We start from the raw sequence: 6,792 nt of genomic DNA, 5'->3' as shown, positions 1-6,792 counted from the left end.
AGTTAACAAGCATACCCAGGAACTGAACTTAACTCTGCACCAAGCGGACCTAATAGACATCTACAGAACTCTCCACCCCAAATCAATAGGATATACATTTTTTTCAGCACCACACCACACCTATTCCAAAATTGACCACATAGTTGGAAGTAAAGCACTCCTCAGCAAATGTAAAAGAACAGAAATTATAACAAACTGTCTCTCAGACCACAGTACAATCAAACTAGAACTCAGGATTAAGAAACTCACTCAAAACCACTCAACTACATGGAAACTGAACAACCTGCTCCTGAATGACTACTGGGTACATAATGAAATGAAGGCAGAAATAAAGATGTTCTTTGAAACCAACGAGAACAAAGACACAACATACCAGAATCTCTGGGACACATTCAAAGCACTGTGTAGAGGGAAGTTTATAGCACTAAATGCCCACAAGAGAAAGCAGGAAAGATCCAAAACTGACAACCTAACATCACAATTAAAAGAACTAGAAAAGCAAGAGCAAACACATTCAAAAGCTAGCAGAAGGCAAGAAATAACTAAAGTCAGAGCAGAACTGAAGGAAATAGAGACAAAAAAAAAAAACCCCTCAAAAAATTAATGAATCCAGAAGCTGGTTTTTTGAAAGGATCAACAAAATTGATAGACCGCTAGCAAGACTAATAAAGAAAAAAAGAAGAATCAAATAGACGCAATAAAAAATGATAACGGGGATATCACCTGATCCCACAGAAATACAAACTACCATCAGAGAATACTACAAACACCTCTACGCAAATAAACTAGAAAATCTAGAAGAAATGGATAAATTCCTCGACACATACACTCTCCCAAGACTAAACCAGGAAGAAGTTGAATCTCTGAATAGACCAATAACAGGCTCTGAAATTGTGGCAATAATCAATAGCTTACCAACCAAAAAGAGTCCAGGACCAGATGGATTCACAGCCGAATTCTACCAGAGGTACAAGGAGGAGCTGATACCATTCCTTCTGAAACTATTCCAATCAATAGAAAAAGAGGGAATCCTCCCTAACTCATTTTATGAGGCCAGCATCATCCTGATATCAAAGCCTGGCAGAGACACAACCAAAAAAGAGAATTTTACACCAATATCCTTGATGAACATTGATGAACAAAAATCCTCAATAAAATACTGGCAAACCAAATCCAGCAGCACATCAAAAAGCTTATCCACCATGATCAAGTGGGCTTCATCTCTGGGATGCAAGGCTGGTTCGATATATGCAAATCAATAAATGTAATCCAGCATATAAACAGAACCAAAGACAAAAACCACATGATTATCTCAGTAGATGCAGAAAAGGCCTTTGACAAAATTCAACAACGCTTCATGCTAAAAACTCTCAATAAATTAGGTATTGATGGGATGTATCTCAAAATAATAAGAGCTATCTATGACAAACCCACAGCCAATATCATACTGAATGGGCAAAAACTGGAAGCATTCCCTTTGAAAACTGGCACAAGACAGAGACGCCCTCTCTCACCACTCCTGTTCAACATAGTGTTGGAAGTTCTGGCCAGGGCAATTAGGCAGGAGAAGGAAATAAAGGGTATTCAATTAGGAAAAGAGAAAGTCAAATTGTCCCTGTTTGCAGACGACATGATTGTATATCTAGAAAACCCCATTGTCTCTGCCCAAAATCTCCTTAAGCTGATAAGCAACTTCAGCAAAGTGTCAGGATACAAAATCAATGTACAAAAATCACAAGCATTCTTATACACCAATAACAGACAAACAGCCAAATCATGAGTGAACTCCCATTCACAATTGCTTCAAAGAGAATCAAATACCTAGGAATCCAACTTACAAGGGATGTGAAGGACCTCTTCAAGGAGAACTACAAACCACTGCTCAATGAAATAAAAGAGGATACAAACAAATGGAAGAACATTCCATGCTCATGGGTAGGAAGAATCAATATCATGAAAATGGCCATACGGCCCAAGATAATTTATAGATTCAATGCCATCCCCATCAAGCTACCAATGACTTTCTTCACAGAATTGGAAAAAACTACTTTAAAGTTCATATGGAACCAAAAAAGAGCCCGCATTGCCAAGTCAATCCTAAGCCAAAAGAACAAAGCTGGAGGCATCACGCTACCTGACTTCAAACTATACTACAAGGCTATAGTAACCAAAAGAGCATGGTACTGGTACCAAAACAGAGATACAGATCAAAGGAACAGAACAGAGCCCTCAGAAATAACGCTGCCTATCTACAACTATCTGATCTTTGACAAACCTGAGAAAAACAAGCAATGGGGAAAGGATTCCCTATTTAATAAATGGTGCTGGGAAAACTGGCTAGCCATATGTAGAAAGCTGAAACTGGATCCCTTCCTTACACCTTATACAAAAATTAATTCAAGATGGATTAAAGACTTAAACGTTAGACCTAAAACCATAAAAACCCTAGAAGAAAACCTAGGCAATACCATTCAGGACATAGGCATGGGCAAGCACTTCATGTCTAAAACACCAAAAGCAATGGCAACAAAAGCCAAAATTGACAAATGGGATCTAATTAAACTAAAGAGCTTCTGCACAGCAAAAGAAACTACCATCAGAGTGAACAGGCACCTACAAAATGGGAGAAAATTTTCACAACTTACTTATCTGACAAAGGGCTAATATCCAGAATCTACAATGAACTCAAACAAATTTACAAGAAGAAAACAAAAAACCCCATCAAAAATTGGGCAAAGGATATGAACAGACACTTCTCAAAAGAAGACATTTATGCAGCCAAAAGACACGTGAAAAGATGGTCATCATCACTGGCCATCAGAGAAATGCAAATCAAAACCACAATGATATACCATCTCACACCAGTTAGAATGGCAATCATTAAAAAGTCAGAAAACAACAGGTGCTGGAGAGGATGTGGAGAAATAGGAACACTTTTACACTGTTGGTGGGACTGTAAACTAGTTCAACCATTGTGGAAATCAGTGTGGCGATGCCTCAGGGATCTAGAACTAGAAATGCCATTTGACCCAGCCATCCCATTACTGGGTATATACCCAAAGGACCATAAATCATGCTGCTATAAAGACACATGCACACATATGTTTATTGCGGCACTATTCACAATAGCAAAGACTTGGAACCAACCCAAATGTCCAACAATGATAGACTTGATTAAGAAAATGTGGCACATATACACCATGGAATACTATGCATCCATAAAAAATGATGAGTTCATGTCCTTTGTAGGGACGTGGATGATATTGGAAATCATCATTCTCAGTAAACTATCACAAGGGCGAAAAACCAAACACCGCATGTTCTCACTCATAGATGGGAATTGAACAATGAGAACACATGGACACAGGAAGGGGAACATCACACTCTGGGGACTGTTTTGGGGTTGGGAGAGGGGGGAGGGATAGCATTAGGAGATATACCTAATGCTAAATGACAAGTTAATGGATGCAGCACACCAGCATGGCACATGTATACATATGTAACTAACCTGCACATTGTGCACATGTACCCTAAAACTTAAAGTATAATAATAATAAAAATATTTTAAAAAGACAAATAATTAAATAAATATTGTTTAAAAAACAGAAATAGACAAATTTGCCACTGTTTTCAAGTTTTCTTTTCTTTTTTCTTTCTTTCTTTTTTTTTTTTGAGACGGAGTCTCGCTCTGTCACCCAGGCTGGAGTGCAGTGGCACAGTCTCCGCTGACTGCAACCTCCACCTCCCAGGTTCAAAAGATTGTATATGCTTCAGCCACCCGAGTAGCTGGCATTACAGATGCATGCCACCACGCCTGGCTAATTTTTGTGTTTTTAGTAGAGACAGGGTTTCACCATGTTTGCCAGGCTGGTCTTGAACCCCTGGCTTCAAGTCATCTGCCTGTCTCAGCCTCCCAAAGTGCTGGAATTACAAGCATGAGCCACCGCCCCTGGCTTTTTTCAAGTTTCTAAATATTAACTTTTTATGGAGAGACTGTTTAACTCTGTCATGAAAACTATTTCACCTCTGTACAATGTAGAAGTAACCTGTAAACAAAACACTAATGGTATTCTTGTTTAACATTTAAAATAAGTTTTCTCTAAAATGGATAATCCTATAACAATAGTATCAATGACTATTTCTAAGCCTTCCCATGCAAGGTCCTATGCAAAATGCTTCATATGAATTATCTAATAGATCTGCATGAGGACAAATATTGAACTTCTATTAAAAATAAAGACATTGAAAACCAAAGTATTTAGAATGCTGATAAGGCAAAATGGTTTACTTTGTGCAGTTAGATAGAAAAAAATACCACAAAATAGCCAAATAAAATAAATGCAAATGGAAAGACACACACAGCTCACTACAGAGAGCACTGGTTATCAGCATCTTTCACTTAGTTCCATGAAGATATTTTTATTGACTGTCACTCATGGCTTAATGACAGGGATGGGTTCTAAGAGATGTGTTGTTTGGCAATTTCGTCATTGTGTGAACATCATAGAGTGTGCTTAACACAAGCATAGATGGTGTAGTCTGTTACACACCTAGGCTATATGGCACAACCTATTGCTCCTAGGCCACAAACCAGTCCAGCATGTTACTGTACTGAGTACTGTAGGCAATTGTTACACAATTTGTGTATTAAGTGTTTGTGTGTCTAAACATACCTAAACCTAGAAAATGTACAGTAAAAATATGGTGTAAAAGATAAAAAGTGGTATACCTGTATAAGGCATGTACCATAAATGAAGCTTGCAGGACTGGAAGTTGCTCTGGGTGAGTGAGTAGTGAGTGAGTGGCGAGTGAATGTGAAGGCCTAGGACATTACTGTCTACTACTGTAGACTTTATGTGTGCTGAATATTATATGTAGGGATACTAGATTTATAACAAAATAGTTTTCTTTTTTCAATAATAAATTAACCTTAGCTTACTATAACTCTTTTCCTTTATAAACTGTTTAATTTTTTAAACTTTTTGACTTTTTTGTAATAATGCTTAGCTTGAAACACAAGCACATTCTACCATTCTACAGCTATATAAAAATTCCTTTCTCTCTCTCTTTTTTTTTTTTTTTTAAGATGGAGTCTCACTCTGTCTCCCAGACTGGAGTGCAGTGGCGCAATCTCGGCTCACTGCAAGCTCTGCCTCCCGGGTTCATGCCATTCTGCTGTCTTGGCTTCCCAAGTAGCTGTGACTACAGGTGCCCGCCACAACACCCAGCTAATTTTTTTTTTTTTGTATTTTTAGTACAGACAGGGTTTTACCATGTTAGCCAGGATGGTCTCGATCTCCTGACCTCGCTATCCACCTGCCTCAGCCTCCCAAAGTGCTGGGATTATAGGCAAAAATTCCTTTCTTTATATCTTTCTAAACTTTTTTTCTATTTTAAGAATATTTTATTTTTTACTTTTTAAACTTTTGTGTTAAAAACTAAGACATAAACACACATTAGTCTAGGGCTATACAAGGTCAGGATCATCAATATCACTGTCTTCCACCTCCATATCTTGGCCCACTGGAAGGTCTTCAGGGGCAATAACAAGCATCTCCTATGATAAAATGCCTTTTTCTGGAATCCCTCCTGAAAGGACTAGAAGGTTATTTTACAGTTAACTTGTTTTATGAGTAGAAGGAGAGCACTCTATTATATTGATAAATGGTGACTCACACCAGTAATCCCAGCATTTTGGGAAACAGAGGAGAGAGGATCCCTTGAGCCCAGAAGTTCAAGACCAGCCTGGGCAACATAGCAAGACTTGTCTCTACACACACAAAAAAAGCCAGTCATGGTGGTGTGCCTGTAGTCTTAGCTACTTGGGAGGCTGAGGCAGGTGTATAGTTTGAGCCTAGGATTTCGAGGTTGCAGTGAGCTATGATTATGCCACTGCGCTCCAGCCTAGGTGACAAAGCAAGACCCTGTCTCTAATAAAAATAATAAAAATTTTAAAAAGTTAAAAAATAATGATAGAGTATAGTATATCAAATACATAAACCAATGATATAGTTGTATCAAGTATCATGTTTGTATAATTATATGTGCACTTTTATATGACTGGCGGCAAAGTAGGTTTGTTTACACCAGCACCACCACAAATACGTGAATAGTGCATTGTGCTATGAAGTTATGATGGCTACAATGCCACTAGATGATAGGAATTTTTCAGCTCCATTGTAATTCTATGAGACCATCTTTGTATTAAATATACGTGATCCGTCGTTGACTGAAACGTCACTATGCAGCATATGACTGTATTTTGAAAACAGAGATATATTGAGTTATCGCAGGAAACTTTAATAACACTGAAATGTATAGAAAATAGGCTGGGGATTAAATTACACTATTATTTTACATCCTCTGCAACGGAGGATGTTTCTCCTTTGTGTCAAGAAACCTCTGCAGTATTTGCAACAGTAAATTTGTAGGTTGACTGTGTAGCTGAAAATTGTCACTAGGGGGCAGCCTATCACTGAAATGTGGATGATACTTCCTGCATCATCTGATTTCAATGAGAAACTGGCCCAGGGAGTCACACGTTCTCGGCACAGCTTCTAAAGGAAAATTGATGCATCTATAAAATGTTGAATCAGCACAGTCACTCGGTGGTGAGTAAAGGAAGGAAAAAGTCTTGCATAATAGTAAAAGCCCAGCATAAATCAATGGTTAGGCATACAAATGTTGTGTGCTTTGATCACAAAACCTTTATGTGTGTGTGCTGAGCAGGAGAATATGGGCTACTGTCTTTTAAAACAGAGTCATAGTTTAACTTTTGTTATACACACACAC

Source organism: Pan paniscus, chromosome 13 (genome assembly GCF_029289425.2).
Source record: "Pan paniscus chromosome 13, NHGRI_mPanPan1-v2.0_pri, whole genome shotgun sequence".
Lineage (NCBI taxonomy): Eukaryota > Metazoa > Chordata > Mammalia > Primates > Hominidae > Pan > Pan paniscus.
Note: the sequence above shows the minus strand (reverse complement) of the source record.